This window comes from Macaca nemestrina, chromosome 5 (genome assembly GCF_043159975.1).
Source record: "Macaca nemestrina isolate mMacNem1 chromosome 5, mMacNem.hap1, whole genome shotgun sequence".
Lineage (NCBI taxonomy): Eukaryota > Metazoa > Chordata > Mammalia > Primates > Cercopithecidae > Macaca > Macaca nemestrina.
The window spans coordinates 142,327,339-142,343,472 of record NC_092129.1 but is presented as its reverse complement, the minus strand read 5'-3'; positions in this window follow the sequence as shown (position 1 = coordinate 142,343,472).

The window sequence follows — 16,134 nt, the reverse complement described above, 5'->3', positions numbered from 1 at the left end:
ATTCAACTCCTAAATATTTATCCAAGGGAATAAAAGTATATATTCACACAAATGTCCTCCAAGTTTCCTAGCAGCTTTATTTGTATTAGCTAAGAACTGGAAACAACACAAATGTCATCATCAGGTGACTAGATAAACTAATTATTGTATATCCATATGATAGAATTCGATTCAACAATAAAAAGAAATTAACACTAAAACTCATGTTTTAATCTCAAAACAATCTCAAAACAATGCTGAGTGAAATTATTTATAAGAAAATTGAGTACATACTGTATGATTCCATTTATATTAAATTCTATGAAGTGCACACTAACCACAGTGACAAAGCAGGTAAGTGGCTGCTTGTGGGGAATGAGGTTGAGAACTAGATTACAAAGCGACACAAAGTTTTTTTGGTATGTTCATTATCTTGATCATCATGATGATTTCATTGGTTTTTATAAATGTCAGAATTAATCAAATTGTACATCTTGAATATATGAAGTTTATTGTATGCCAATTATATCTCATTAAAATTGGTAAGAAAAGATTTTTACATCAAAAAATATTTTAAAAGATGCCCTTCCAATTGGAACTTTAAAACAATCTATAGTTAAACAATTGAGTGATAATTAAGATACAAATAATAATTAAAGGAGCCTGAAAAAAAAAGATAATTAAACCACTAAATATCCTATCTGTAAAATATATTTAAAACAGTAATCAGAGGACAATATATGGCTATAAACATTGTATCTCTAAACATGGAGGAATGAAACTAAATTCAAAAATATATAATATTCCCCTAAAAAGTACAAGAAAGAAGATATAACAACTATACATTATATGTACCTAACAACAGAGCCCCCAAATATATGAAATAACAACTGCTAAGTTGAAGGGAGAAATAGACAATTCAACAATAATACTTGGATACCTCAGTATATCATTTTAATAATGGCTAGAATAACTAGACAGGAGATGATCAACGAAACAGAAGGCTTGAACAACACTATAAAATAACTGGACCTAATAGACATCTATAAAACACTCAATTGAACAGTATATGTTCTTCTGAAATCCACATGGAACATTGTCCAGTACAGACCATAAGTTTGGCAATAAAAGAAGTCTCAGTAAGTATAAAAAAAAAATTATAAAAAGTATCTTCTTCAATCACAATGGAATAAAATTAGAAATCAATAATGAGAAGAAATTTGGAAAGTCACAAATGTGTAGAAATCAAACAAATTCTTAACCAATCCAATGGCTCAAATAATAAATCATAAGAGATACTTGAAAATTCTCTGATATAAATGAAAACAAAACCAAAGCATACCAAAATGTATGGATACAACAAAAGTAGTATTTAGATGAAAATTTTTCATTGCAAACATCCACATTAAAAAAGAATAAATATCTCAAATCAATAACCTAAGTATATAATAAACTAGAAAAAGAAAAAAGCTAAATTCAAAGCAAACATAATAAAGGAAATAATAGAGTAAAGTGTACATAAATGACATAGAGAAAAGAAAAACAATAGAGAAAATGAACAAGCACAAAAAATGGTTCTTTAAAAAAAATAAAATTAACAAAATCAAAACTTTAGACTTACCAAGAGAAAAAAGAGGACTCCAATTACTAAAATCGGTAATAAAAGAGAGGACATTACATTGATCTTACAGAAATAAATGGGGTTATAAAGAAATCATATGAGCAATTATATACCAACAAATTAGATAACCTAAATGAAACAGACAAATTCCTAGGAAGACACGAACTACCAACTGACTTATGAATACATACAAGCATAGACACATAGCTCAATGGAATCAAATGTAGGGTCCAGAAATAAACTCATATACTTATGGTTAACTGATTTTTCTCCAAGGGTCTCAAGACCATTCAGCAGAGAAAGTTTTATATTTTCAACAAATTGTGCTGGGAGACAGCTGGATAAGCACATGTAAAAGAATCAATTTGGACCTCCACTCACAACATGTACAAAAGTTAGTTAAAAATCATAAAAGACCGAACGTAAGTGCTAAAACTATAACTCTTATTAAAAACAACAAATCTTCATAATCTTGGATTTGGCAATAGAGCCTTAGATAGGATACCAAAAACACAAGCAACAAAAGGAAAAACAATAAATTGGGCTTCGTCAAAATTGAAAACTTTTGTGCATTGAACACTATCAAGAAAGTGGAAAAACAACCAACAAACTGAGGGAAATTATTTGTTAGCCATATACCCTGTGAGAAACTTCCTATGAACTAAATACTTCCCCCAAATTCACGAGGCAGAGCCCTTATGAATGGGATTAGTACCCTTATAAAAGAGGTCTGAGAGAACTCCCTTGTTACTTCCACCACATAACCCAAATATATACTTTAATAAAGTATATAGGACACATTGCAAGATGGCCATGTATGAACCAGGAAGTAGGCCTTCACTAGACACTGAATCTGCTGGCAGCTTGATCTTTAACTTCCCAGTCTCCAAAATTGTGAGAAATAAATTTCTGTTGTTTCTAAGCCATCCAGTCTATGACACTTCGTTACAGCATCACAAACAGACAAAGCCAGGTCTAGGACTGTGAATATATAAATAACTCTTAAAATTCAACAACAAACCAAAATCAATAACAAACCAAAAAGATACAGAAATCAATTTTTTTCAATTGTCAAAGGACTAGAACAGATATTTCTCTTAAAAGACATACCAAGAAAATATAGCCAATAAATACATAAGAGGATATTCAGAATCTTTAGTAATTAGGGAAATGTAAATCAAAACCATAATGAGATAACACTTCACACCTACTAGGATAGCTATAATTTAACAATCACAGCAAAAAGAAAACAAGTGTTGACAAGGATGTGGAGAGATCAGAACCCTTATATATTGCTGGTAGAAACACAAAATGGTTTAGCCACTGTGGGAAGCATTTTGGCAGTTCCTCAAAAACCTAAATATAGGATTACCACATGACCCAGCAATTCTACTCCTAGGTACATATCCAACAGAACTGGAAACATGTCCAAACAAAAGCAGGTGTACACAATGTCCATAGCAGATTTATTTCTAACAGTCAAAAAGTAGAAACAATCCAAATGTCCATCAACTGGATACACAATATATTGTATATCCATGCAGTGGAATATAAGCCTTACCAATAATGAAGTACTGGCACAGGCTATGATACGCATGAACCTTGAAAACATTATGCTAATTGAAAGAAGCCAAACACAAAAGGTTATCTATGGTATGACTCCATTTATATGAAATGTCCAGAACAGGTAAATCCATTGAAACAGAAAGCCAATTAGGTAGGATGAAGGGAGGGCAGAATGGGGAGTGGTTGCTTAATGAAGTGTTAGTCTGTTCTATCACTGCTATAAAGAAACACTTGAGACTGGGTGATTTATAAAGAAAAGAAGTTTCTGCTGCACTCCAGCCTGGGTGACAGAATGAGACCTGGTTTCAAAAACAAACCAACAAAAAAAAGGTTTAATTGGCTCACAGTTCCACAGGCTGTACAGGAAGCATACATAGCAACTTCTGCTTCCGGGGGAGGCCTCAGGACACTTCCAGTCATGGTAGAAGGCAAAGGGAGAGAAAGCAGCACTTCATACGGCCAGAGCAGGAGAAAGAGAGGGAGGAGGGAGGTGCTACACACTTTTAAACAACCAGATATCAGGAAAATTCATTATTGCCATGACAGCATCAAAGAGGATGGTATTAAACCATGAGAAATCACCTCTATGATCCAATCACCTCCCACTAGGCCCCACCTCCAACATTGGAGAGAATTATTTGACATGAGATTTGGGTAGGACACAGATTGAAACCATATCAGTGTGTATGGAGCTTGAGTGTGATAAAAATATTCTGGAAGAGAGTTAGTGATAATGATTGCACAATTTTATGAATGAACTGAAAGCCACTAAATTGTACACTTAATACTGTTAATTCTATGCTACATTAATTTTATATCAATTTTTAAAAAATGGATATGGGAGGCTCAAATATAATGGTACATTTGAACTTTTCATGCAAGGTCTTTCAAAACACTTGCCCAATAAATATAAATATATGGGCATCCCCCAGTTGGCCTTTAAGGCATTCTCTTCTCATTGGCCGAGAGCGTTCTCATCTGCTCAGCAACTTTCTCCCGTTGGCCGGACCCTTGATGCTGAGGCTTTGAAGCAGAGCCTGGGTTTTCCAGGCACTGCAGATAAGCCGGTTTTAGCAAACCCTCCAGTTAGGACTCTGGGTCCCCAGGAGCCAACTGAGTCTGTTCAAGCATTTCTCTCTAGTGCCAGGCCTTTGGTTGGTGGGAAAAGGTCAGAGGATGGCACTGGGGCCTCTATTTGCAGACTTACTCTTAATTCTTGCGAGGCCTCAAAACAAGTGCCTTCTGGGTGGTACTTTCCAATGGGGTAAAATAAAAAGACTCCAGGGTCACAGGCACCCAGGGTTCAATAACCTGGTAAACAGAGAGCAGGAGACAGTACCAGCATAGCCCAAACTCTGTCGGGCCTGTCCCCCTCAGAAGCCAGGACATGGCCAACCTAAATTCTGGAAGGCCTCGTCTCCCATAGCCCCAACAGGCAGTGCTCATCATCAACGACTTTCCACCAAGCCCGCCCTCTGCATACTGCATGTACTCCAAGAGTTCCCTGCCCCCACCCCTGCCCAGGAAGGCTGGTCTGGGACCAATCAGAGGCTGTGGAACTTTCTGGAAAGCCCAAGGCTCCTCCCTGGGTGGGGCACAGCCTCTGATTGGAGGAGGCCTGCCGGGAAGGTGGGGTAATGGGGTGGCTAACGGTATAACTGCCCAAGCAGAAGACAGTTGGCAGTTATTTCACGGCCTTCATCTGTTCGGGCAAGATGCCTGTAGCCTGACTTCCTCCTTGACAGGCTGATTTAGGGGTGCTCCCCAAGAAGATCAGAACTGCTGAAAGAATGAAGAAGAACCTCCTTGGCCCAGGATGTGGATAGAGAACGGAGCGCATTTTCACTTACCTGGCAAGGTGGTTTTGGAAGTTTCCACGGAAGCCTGCCCCGGGCCGCTGCTGCCCGTCCTCGCCTAGGTGTGGAGCTTCCCAACCGGCTGGGGAGGGAATGTCCTGCGGGAGCCGCCGAGGACCCTTGTGAGCCTCTTCCCTGGCTTGGCTGCAGCTGCAGTCTGGTACTTGCCCATTCTGCTCTTCTTCACCTCCGTATTTTCTCTCTCATGGAAGAAGAATTCCATTCTCCCATCCCAGGAAGGAGAGTGCCCTGCGTGCCATGAAAGAGCCCAGGACCCACAAGACAAGTGCGTCACTGACAGACCTGCCTTCGCCAGCGCCAGCCCATCTATGAAACCTCCAGCATTTGTGCCCCAGACTGGCCCCTCCCAGGCCTGACTCTTTCTGTGTGGGTATTTTCCTCCTGGGCTCGCTGCCGCCTCGCTCCCATTTCTCCCTTCCCTCCCTATGGTGACTGGTGAAGGGTTGGGGCGGGTGGAACCCAGATCTGGGGTCAGAAGGTCCCCTTGCCAAGTCCCAAGTTTTCCATCTAAGCCGTGTGCTCATGGGAAAGACACCTTACCCTTTGTGGGCATGTCCGCTCAACTGGAAAGTGACACAATCATAATGCCCTAATCCAGAATTCTTGTGAGAATGGGCGTAATTATGTAAATATCTTTTGAAAACAGATGTGCTGCCAATTACATTTTGTGATTTTAACTTTGTCTTGTTTCTCTGCTGTGTTTTGTCTTCGTATGTATCAAGTTTCTTCTGATTTTTTTTTTTTTTTTCTTTTATAGGAACGGTCACTGCCCAGGATCAAGCTACAATGAAGAGGAGGGAGGCAGTCTGCACGCACCGCCATTTTTCTAGGAACTGGAAAGCGCCTCCCGCTCCCCCCGCCCTTAGGAAGATCCATCCCTGTGGAACCTTACCCAGGCTTACCAGCCTTTGCTGAGCTTGATCTATTTGGACTAGTATCAGTCAGTAGGACTTGAGACGTTGGTCCTCTACACTTGCACCCTCCTTGTCCCCATCAAAATATCCAGTACTCTACCTCCAGGGAGTAGACTTGGCCCTCAAATAGCAAGTTCAGCCTTCCCAGGTCTAGGTTCCCTGGGGGTTTAAGATTCGTATGGTTCCTTAGTATAGAGGGCTAGCTGTGAGATGGAATCCCACTATGAGCTTTAGAATCAGTCAAGAAGAACTGGGCCCCTTCCCTTCATCCCTCCTCTTTTCCCTTTTTGTCCCAGAGCTCAGCTCTGACTCAAAGTTTTTCCATTTACCATCAACATGGAAACTTGGCTCCCCACATGGGTATATTATCCCCCTTTTGTACATGGTCTTGTTGATCAAAACTCCCTTTCTGTGAAAGAGGCCTGTGGGGCTCAAGAAGCCTGGTCAACCAGCCAGGCTAGTCCCACATACCTCAGAACCAGTTTAATAAAGGCTCTATGTCATTCTTTTTTGTTTGGGCTGAATGGTGTGCTGATTCAGAAGACTTTGATATTTTATTCTTTCCCCCAAACCAGCTCAATTGGTGTTTGTGCTAGAGGGAGATGGACAATGGGGAGGGCTGTTATAAGGGATGTCCTTGGCCCTCCCACCTCCCCCTTTGAAGGATGCCCTCATTGTCTTAGGCAGGGACCTGATACCGGTTGGTTTAGTGGATACCTGGCAGTTTACTCTGAGCATTTACCTTGTATTAGGGCAAGAACTAAAGGAACAAATATATCCACCTGAATGTCAGGTCAAGTGGGAGGATGTGGATGGGAGTAAATAGTGATTAGTATTGAGGTCCTGGAATTTTACTGGTTACTATTTTTATAACTTTGGTCTTCCAGTCCTTGAATGAAGGTAAATGGAGACTTCTTAGGGAACAAATTACTAGTGGCAGGGTGGTGGTGTCCTGGTATCCTGCTTAGAATGTGAAGAGAGTGCCCCATCATTGGCATACGCTGTGCGTCTGGCAGGTGGTAGCCAACTGTCCTGGACTGCACAACTGGTAGTGAAATTCATAGCAGAATGCAACGTTCATTTACTGGGGCCTCACAGTTGGCCAGTGTCCCTGTGGCCTTTCCCCTTTTTCCTTCCACTCTGTGTCATGGAGACCCGACTTGATTTGGCAAGAGAACAACGTACTCCTATGATTTCCCGAATATTTCCCAGCAAGGACCCTGGTTGGCTGTGTTTCTACTTCAGTAGTGACCACAGCAGATACTGGCAGTTTTCTGTTATGGCTGTGGGGTCTTTTAAGGAGCAGGAACGGTGGAATATGTACAAACCTGGAGCCACAATCAAGTACTGAGCTCCTTGAAGCACAAGGCATGAGAATATCATGTTTTCTCTTCCTTAGAGGATTTATGAATTAAAACTAAGGAATAATTTGTAATCAGAATAACACCACCTGGCAGGGATATTGATGAGCTGAGGAAGGCTTATTTGGAGATTTCTGGTATTTTCCAGCTCTGAGATTCCAGACCTAATATCCGTGTAATGGCCATTAATATCTTGTAATTTTAACAGTTTTATCGGTGATCCATTACATTAATCATCATGAGTTGGTGACTTCTCAAATCCTACAGGTTATTTGTTATTTGTATAACTGTATAGGGCTATTTAATTTACAAACACAATACTCTTTTGAGGTAGATACCAGAACCATTTTACATTTGAGGATATTGAAACCAGGAAAAATACTCAGCTCTTGAAGGAATGGACATGGGGTGCCCTTGCCTTCCTTGGGGAGAGAGCCACCTCCCCTATTCTGTGCAGTAGTAGTTAGGGCCTGCCACCTTACTCCTCCTCTCTCCATCCAACCGCTACATTTTAGAAAAGGCAGCAGTAATCTGGGAATTATTTAGTGCTTAGTTTGAGATGACAAATTTTAAGGACCCTAAGAGCAACCTTTTATTTCTTACCATATGAGGCACTAGGACAGGCACAGAGAATATTATTTGCCCAGTGCATATCTTCATGGCTTCTACTTTTTAATTTTAGGCTCACTTTTTTAACCTCATTGCTCACATGTTACGATTCCTTCCAGAAAATTCACTGAAATTCTAATGCCCCTTGCTGTTCCTTAGGTAACTTAGGAGTAACTCTAGTTATTAAGCAGTTATCCAGCTCTTCCCCTAACTAGTTGTATGACTTTCAGCAGGCTGCTTAATTTCTGCATGTCTCAGTTTTCTCAGCTGTAAAATGAATGATCCAACCCCTATGTCAGAAGGATGGGTGAGGCTCATGAGGAATAACACACATGAGAAATATGGGATGCTTACCACAGTGTTTGGTAAATAACATGAGTTTCCTTTTCCCTGTTTGAATAGTCCTTTCTATTCTGCTGAGAGCTTTCCTGTTCATGCTGCATCACAACCAAAAGGGGAAAGAATCCTGAGTCCTGTGCTCATTATTTCTCCCTTCTCTAGCTGGTTCAAGGCCAATCTAGATACCATGGTATTTTCTGAAAGAGTCCCACCCTTCTGTACAACACCCTTCCTCCCAAGGAGACTTGATATGACTGGTTAACAATACGATGAACACTCTGGAACAATCTAGAAGGGCTGGGGCTCATTACCCTCAGCCATTCTCCACCCATTTAGTCTCCAAGCCATTCGCTGGAAGAGACAAGTGGATCTAATGAGTGGGACTGTGCCATGAGACCTCCAGTATTCATGGAGAAGCCAGTCCTTTCTTCCTTCACCAGGCCTCAAGATTTCCCAGTGTGCCTCTATTCTTACATGAGGGATGGAAGTCTTTGCCTTCATACAGGAAGGAACTGGAGCCTCAAAGCAGACAGGACAAATACAAATCTTGAAAATGACCATGACTCCTAGTTGGTCCCTACTTGCCTCCTGGTTTCACTAGGTAGAGGGTCACTCCAGGTAGAGCCCTACCCAGCATGCTGCTCCTTCCCCTACCTTTAGACGTGGACAGTGGGTAGGCGGGCCCATAGCCTGGACCTGGACAGCTGTGTCCCCGCAACCAGACTCTTCTGATTCTGCCACGCCCCACTCTTTCCTACTTATCCTTTCCTAGATCCCTCTTACTCCATCTTTCCTGCTCAGGTCACAATGGACAATAATCTCTGATGCCTGTCCCAGCTAGATTGGCACTGGGGAGCTGAGAGAGCCTCCTGTCCATGGAGAATTCTGGCAGAGCTCCTCTCTTCAGCCTCCTCTCAACTCTCCATGGTCTGGTGCCCTTTGTCTGCCTCTCCCAGGCCTGACTCTCCTCCCACTTGCATGGACATTGTCTTTCCTAGCTCTGGGCTGCCTTCTCAGCCTCATGTTTTGCCCTCTTTCCTGCTGTGGCAGCCAGCCATCACTGTAATGCCTGAGTGCGGGAATGTGGTGTGAAGGGAACTTCAGTTCTGGGGTCAGAAGATTTAAAGTTTGAGACCTACTTCTGTCCCACAAGCTCTATAAAAACTAAGCCAAATAAATGACTTTGATACTCAGTTTGGAAACATTTGTAACATGAAAAAATCAGGCTTTTGATAAAGAATGGAAGAAACGATCATCCATGCTAAAGAAATGTTTGGAATGTTGAGATGCTATAGAATCCTTTTGACTGTGCTGCTGACTTTGTATACCTCTACATATAAATGTCTCCAGTTTTGTTTCTTTTCTACCATTCTGCAGACAAAGCTGAATGCAGGCAGCTGTTCACCCCTGGAGTCAGGCACTCTTATCTGAGCCCCTTCATCTTTGGTTTGGGGTAGAAAGCACAGGTGGCACCCTTTCTCTAGTTTTCTCATGTCTGGCACAAACTCTCATTTTCTGTAACCTAAGAAAGGATGGAAGACCTTGAGCCTCAAGAAAAAAGCCCCAAGACAATTCCATGCCTCTGCTTCCCTCACAAATCAAAGCTGAGCTAGCCCAGAGCAGTTTGCATGATTCCTTAGAAGAAGGAACCTCACCAGGACTCTTAAAAGCACGGAGACCAATGAAGGATTGGGCTTCTGCACTTTTTCACTGTTGAGGTCCTCCCTGCCTGCTTCCAGACCTCTGGAGTGACCCACAGTCTTCTCTATTTACCTTAAACACAGAATCCAACCTCTTCATGTATGTGAGTCACCCCATCTGCAATTATATGTCCTGGCACACCCCAGCTCTCCCCAAACAAACTGTGAAGCATCAGCCCTACCCAAGGAATATGTCCAGCCATGCACACTTCAACCAACCCTCTCTGACCTTAGGATGAAACCATTTCTCTAACATTTTTTTTTTTCACTCACATTAGGATCAGTGTGTGATTCAGAAGACCAAATTGGGAACAAATTTTAATCTCCCTACCTCAAGCAAATGGATGGCCTTTGGACTAGAGGGGGCCCAGGTATTAAAGGGAGGCAGAAAGGGCTGGTCAATGGGCTACCATCCCCCCACCCCTTGGGAAGAGCTCACCTCCCTTCTCAAGTGGAGAGCCTCTGGCTCACTCTCAGCCCTCTGATCAGAGTCAGGCTCTCACTGAGTGATTTTCCTGGCACCTGGCAGTCTTCCCATCCTAGAAGGGAACAGTGGGAGGTTTTTGGTGGCAGCATTTGTGTCATTCCAGAGTACTGAATGTTAGATTTTGGCTGTTGGGCCAATCCTGGAACAAAGATGAAGGGTGAGAAGGATTAGAGAACCAATCAGTGAGGGGCAGGATGGCTATCCTCAGCCCAGAAGTGAAGTCTAGAATTTTCCAGGTGCTTCCACCTATTATGGGGACTGTTGTGTACGTCAGAACATTCAGGGCATCAGGGGCTACAGAGGTTACCATGTACTCTCTGCCCCTTCCCTGCCTCCTTTCTTTGCTCTAAATCACGGAGACCAGTACTGATTTGGCAAGGGAATATCGAACCTCTTGAGATTTTCCCAGCTGGGACCCCGGCTCTGTACCTGTTTTTTTAACACTATTTTGACCATAGCAGTCTTTGGGAGTTGCTTGATGTCTGGGCTCTGGATTTCCCATGAAGTCAAGAATGATGGATTCACAAGGGCCCACCAGGAATATGGAGCCATGGTCCCATTAGAGTATAGAGAGCTACTCCCTGCCTTGGGTAAATCCTGAAATTCATCATGCATAATTTTGCTTGTAATAAGATTAATAAGAGCTTCAATAGATATTGAACAGGGGATCCTAATACCCATTGAGGGAGGCTGGAGTAGACGACCTCTGATAGCTTTTGCCAGCTTTGAGAGTCTATGAGCTTAACATATGTAATATTATCATGAATATGCTATAATTTATATTAATTTAAATGATGCATATCATTAATACTAATGACTATTATGCTGCCTTTTCCAATCCAATATGTGATCTGTATAACTACATAGTACTACAGAAGCATACTTACTGAAGTCGATACTTACCATTGATATCTTACCAAAAAGGAAACTGTGGCCAAGAAACAGGCTCTCAACCCAGATCCCCCAAACTAAACAGCCCCTTTCCCTCAAGAGCAACTGCACCTGCCTTGGGTTACTCAGGACCCTCTAGTTCTCTGCAACTACCCTTCTTCCAGGCCTGCTTTGTTCCCTCCACCACACCCCCTCTCAAGCTCCTAGGACAGCCAGAGATGCTTCCTTCAACCCCTGCTTGTCCAGGCACAGGACCCGAGTCCTTAATGTGCCCCTGTTAGATCCAAAGCCAGTCACTTTTCCATACCAGGTCTTAATTTCCTCTTCTGTAAAGTGACTCAAGATTTTGGAACTTAAAATCTGGTGAATTCTTCCAAGCACAGGGGCCATCTTATATTGCATGGCCTTTGGCCAATCTATCTGTTCATCTTTTCTTGGATAGTAGTTTTGCCAGATTTATAAGTTATCTTGAAATTAGTGAAAACAGACCAATCTTTGATAACCAGAGATCTAAAGCATCAGTTTATGTCCCTGTCCTTCAGGGTAATGTGTAAGGCCCTCAAAGGCATGCATAGTGTCTTTTACTTTGACTTTTATCTCTCTTGATACCATGCACAGTGCTAGGCACACAGCAGGTCAGCAAGAGCATGCTGAATGAGCACAAACGGATTTTGCCATCCGACAGAGGGCACAGATGTAGGGCCCTGAGGTTTTACTTCACAGCAAAGTGGAAACAATGTCAGATAGGTCAGCTAACAGAGATCTCCATGGTTTGGAAAACAGGGTATCTTGGATGTAGCCTAGGAGATTCAAGGGAAAGAAAACTCATCCTTGCAAAGTATATGAATGTTAGTGCTGCTGTGGGGTGTGCTAGGGAGCACCGCTGAACACATGTTACAGAGGAGGTGCAGGAGAAGAGGGGGTGTGCTCATCACCAACTAACCAGATGGATAGCCTGGACGGATGGGCTGGGGCTGTGGGAGGTTGGTCAGTGGGCTGACTGACTGTGGGCCAGATGGGTTTGGGGATCCCATGGAGATGGGTGAAATTCCAGTTCCACTGTCTCAGCAGTAGGAAACCAAGCGTGTGACTGTTGATGTCTTGGAAAGGACTAGATCATGAGATCTTCCTTGCTCCAATCCCAGACAGATTCCAGCATGAGATGGTGGAGGAGAATTCTGGCTCCAATCGCCAGGAGCACATTCAGCTGTTGGCTAAAGGGACCAGAAGATCAATTATCCCAACAATAGCAGGAAAATAACCAAGGAAGAGCCTGTAATCTGGGCCTAATTCCTCAGAATAGGTGAGCAAAAGAAAGATGCCACACGTTATACAAAATGAGAACATGGGGAAAGATCATTGAACCTGTCAGAAGTTCCTAAATAGCTATGATAGGGGTCGCAGGGTAGCCTTAAAGGTAAAAGCTAGCTCCTCTCTTTGGTCTGGGGAAAACATGCCAGTTTCCCTCCAATAGAAGCTTTGGGGAAGGGAAACCATGAGCCTTGTAAACACTGACTGACTGTGAGGTACAGAACCTTAACTGAGATGATGGAAGCTACAACCTTTGGTTTAAGGGCTGAGAGCACAAATAGATATTTTTAAACTGTGAAAGTGACAGTGTTCCTTTTAGATATTGGGGGAGTAACCTGGATGGGCCTGATTCTATCATGCAAAGGTGGAAACCTCAGGTATTTACCTGTGAGAAGCCTTCTTGTCACAACAAATGTTTCTTGCTGCCAACTGCGTCACATGGAAAGGCTGGTTTTGATACTCTAGGTGGAATCTTTAAAACTGTGCATTCAGATTTTGAGTGCTGCCTGCCAATAGTCTCTTCTTTTGAATAAGTATGTCTATTTTTCTGGCAGCAGTTTGCAGAAATCCCAATGGTTGCAAGAACAGAGGAAGCCCCACCCAGCTTGCTGAAGCCCTGAGACCTTCACTGCAGGCACATTGAGAACAGAAGACACAGAAGTACTCAGGCTGTACTTACGAAAAATCAAGACTCACAGACTTTTAAAGAAAAGTTAATTTGCCTTTGAGAATGGGGAAACCTGAGACAGTGACTGTTGCCTAACCTGGCTGACAATTATATCCCTTAACAAAAAAGTGTTCCTAAGGTCTTTTGGAATTTCAACACTGTAACGATGAAAAAATAAAAAATTCTCTTGAGGGAAACCTGAGGGATATGTCATTATCAAGAACGTGGGGAAAGGGCTCAAACTGTTTTTCCAGAAAGCCTAATAATCAACTAGGCAAATATTGTGTCAGCTATCTCACTTCTGCAAAAGATCGAAGAGCTGGAGGCTTCTGTATATCAGGAAAGAGGATCTGGGTAGGTATCATCCCTGATAGGGACAGAGTATTAAAATAGAAAGAGGCAAGAAGATGGGTTTTGCCTCTGGAGCAAGCTGATGTCAGGCTTTTTATCTTAGGGGGAAGAAGTTATAGGCTCCTGGGGCAGAGGAGCCCAGACAAGACTGGAGATGGAAGGTTCATTCAACAAGTGACCTCCTAGAGGTCACCAAGAGGGGAGAAGGGATGACCACAGGGTGGGGTGGGGAGTGCAGTCTGAATCCTGAGGAATTTTCCTGGCTGGGGGAGGGAACGTGTTTTAAGGCAAGGAGGGCCAGAAAGGCCGGTGTATGGTCAGAAGGAACCGATTCACCAAGGTGCTCTTGCCTGGAGTTAACATTCTGAGGATTCTAGCAGATCTTAGGCTAATCAAGGGTTTCCCGATTAGGCTACAAACGTGAATCATTCAGTCAATATAAAATACAATCTATTAACAGGTTGATGGGAAGAAGAAAGGATAGGGGCGGCAGTGTAATGTCATGGGAAGAACTAAGGCTTTGCAGCCAGACTTAACTGTGTGACCTTGGGCAAGTTACTTAACCCCTCTGAGCTTCCGTCCCTTCATCTATAATATGGGCATAATACTATCTACCTAAAAAGGCTTTAGTGATGATTCAGTGAGAAACATATGTGAAGCAACAAGCACAGTATCTGGAAGCTGTAGGTACTCAACAAGTGTCAGTTTCCTTCCTCTTCTAAGCTGTGCTTTCAAGTCAATTGTATGTCTAGAGTCACACTGTCCAGTACAGTGGCCAGTACTAGCCACATATGGCTCTCAGGTACTTTAAAGAGGGCTAGTCTGAATTGATATGTGCCATACATGTAAAATACTTTAAAGAGGGCTCATCTGAATTGATATATGCCATACATGTAAAATACAAACCAGATTTCTAAAACTTTGTACCAAAAAATACTATAAAATAACTTACTAATAATTTGAGTGATTACATGTTACAATAATATTTTGGATATATTGAGTTAAAATATAAGATTAAAATTAATTCCACCTGTTTCTTTATGTTTGATTCAACATGGCTACTAGAAAATTTAAAATTACAGTGTGGCTCACATTTTATTCTATTGGACATTACTGATCTAGATACCAGAAAAGACAAGGTTGGGAAGCTGTGTTCCAGAAGCACGTTTGTTTCTATATCTTGGGTTTGGGTTTTGGTTTGTTCTCCCACGGTTTCCCAGTAAAAGACCCTTTTGAAAAAAATAGTATCCAGGGCTCAACCAAAATGGGTAGAAGATACCCACATGCCCCTAGTTGTCAGGCGCTGTGGTGACCACAGTCCAGGAAAAAGTAGGTAGGGCTGGCATATCAGAGAATGGAGATGTCAGGTAGGACAGTCGGGACAGCTGGGGATGGACTGTTCTTTTCTTAGCCTGAAGCTTCACTTCAGATTTCTCTACCTTTCTTTACCCTGGGAGGATGATCCCATTCTCTATTATTTCAGAAGATTCCCCCACCATATACATGAACTTGGCAAGAAGCAGGCTCCCACCAGGCAGTAACAAACACAGGTGCAAGAGAAAATGCCACTTCAAAGCCATCTTTAGAAAACCCCAGAGTTTCCAGAGAAATGAACAGCAGACATTCACAGACATAAGAATGTTCTTTTTTTTCTCCCGCCCAAGGAGTGTGGTTAGTGGTTGTTTTTAAAACTGTACATTTTACTGTACATTTTTTTTAGCAAAGGAGAAGATTGGCATTTATATTCTGACCACAGGGATGCTGCTTTCCAAAACTCCAAGTCAGAAACATGACAAACACAAGAGCAAGTACATATCATGTCACGACAGAACTCGGAGCCGCTGATGAGAATAGACAGTGAGTTGGTTCCTTCCGCTGTTCACCACCTTCCCTCTGTGTGTCTGAATCCAAAGGCAAAAAAGAAAGCTGGTATTTGAGACCACTTCCACAATGGCTATAGTTTGAAAGGATGAATGAGAAAGATGAGGAGGGATAAAAGAGAAGAGGAAAAAACAGGAAGGGAAAAGAGAAAGGGTGGAAGAGACTTCCTTTCAAGTTACCCAATTCTGTGGGTGCTTCTGTGACCATAGAAGGGATGTGCTCCAGCCCTGGGACTGGCCTGGAAAATTGTTATAACTTGAGGTCTCAGGAGGAACTGGCCTGGTCTGTTAATGACCTTGTCAGGACCAGAAAGGGACTGGGAAAGGCAGAGAGTAACAGGAAAAAAAAAAAAAAAAAAGAAGAAGAAGAAGAAGAATGAAGAGAAGAGAGGGGAGGGAGAAGTGAGGAAGGAGGAAGGCCTGGGATTTGGAGACTCTGGAACTAGAGCCAAAGGTAATTCTGCATAGACGGTTGCAATCCCTCCTTGTGTGTTCCAGAGTGGGGTTGGGGGCCAGCAGCTCAGCTCCAGGTCTGAGGCCATTGGAACTTTTTGGCCCAGAATGGTCTTGCCTGTATGCGT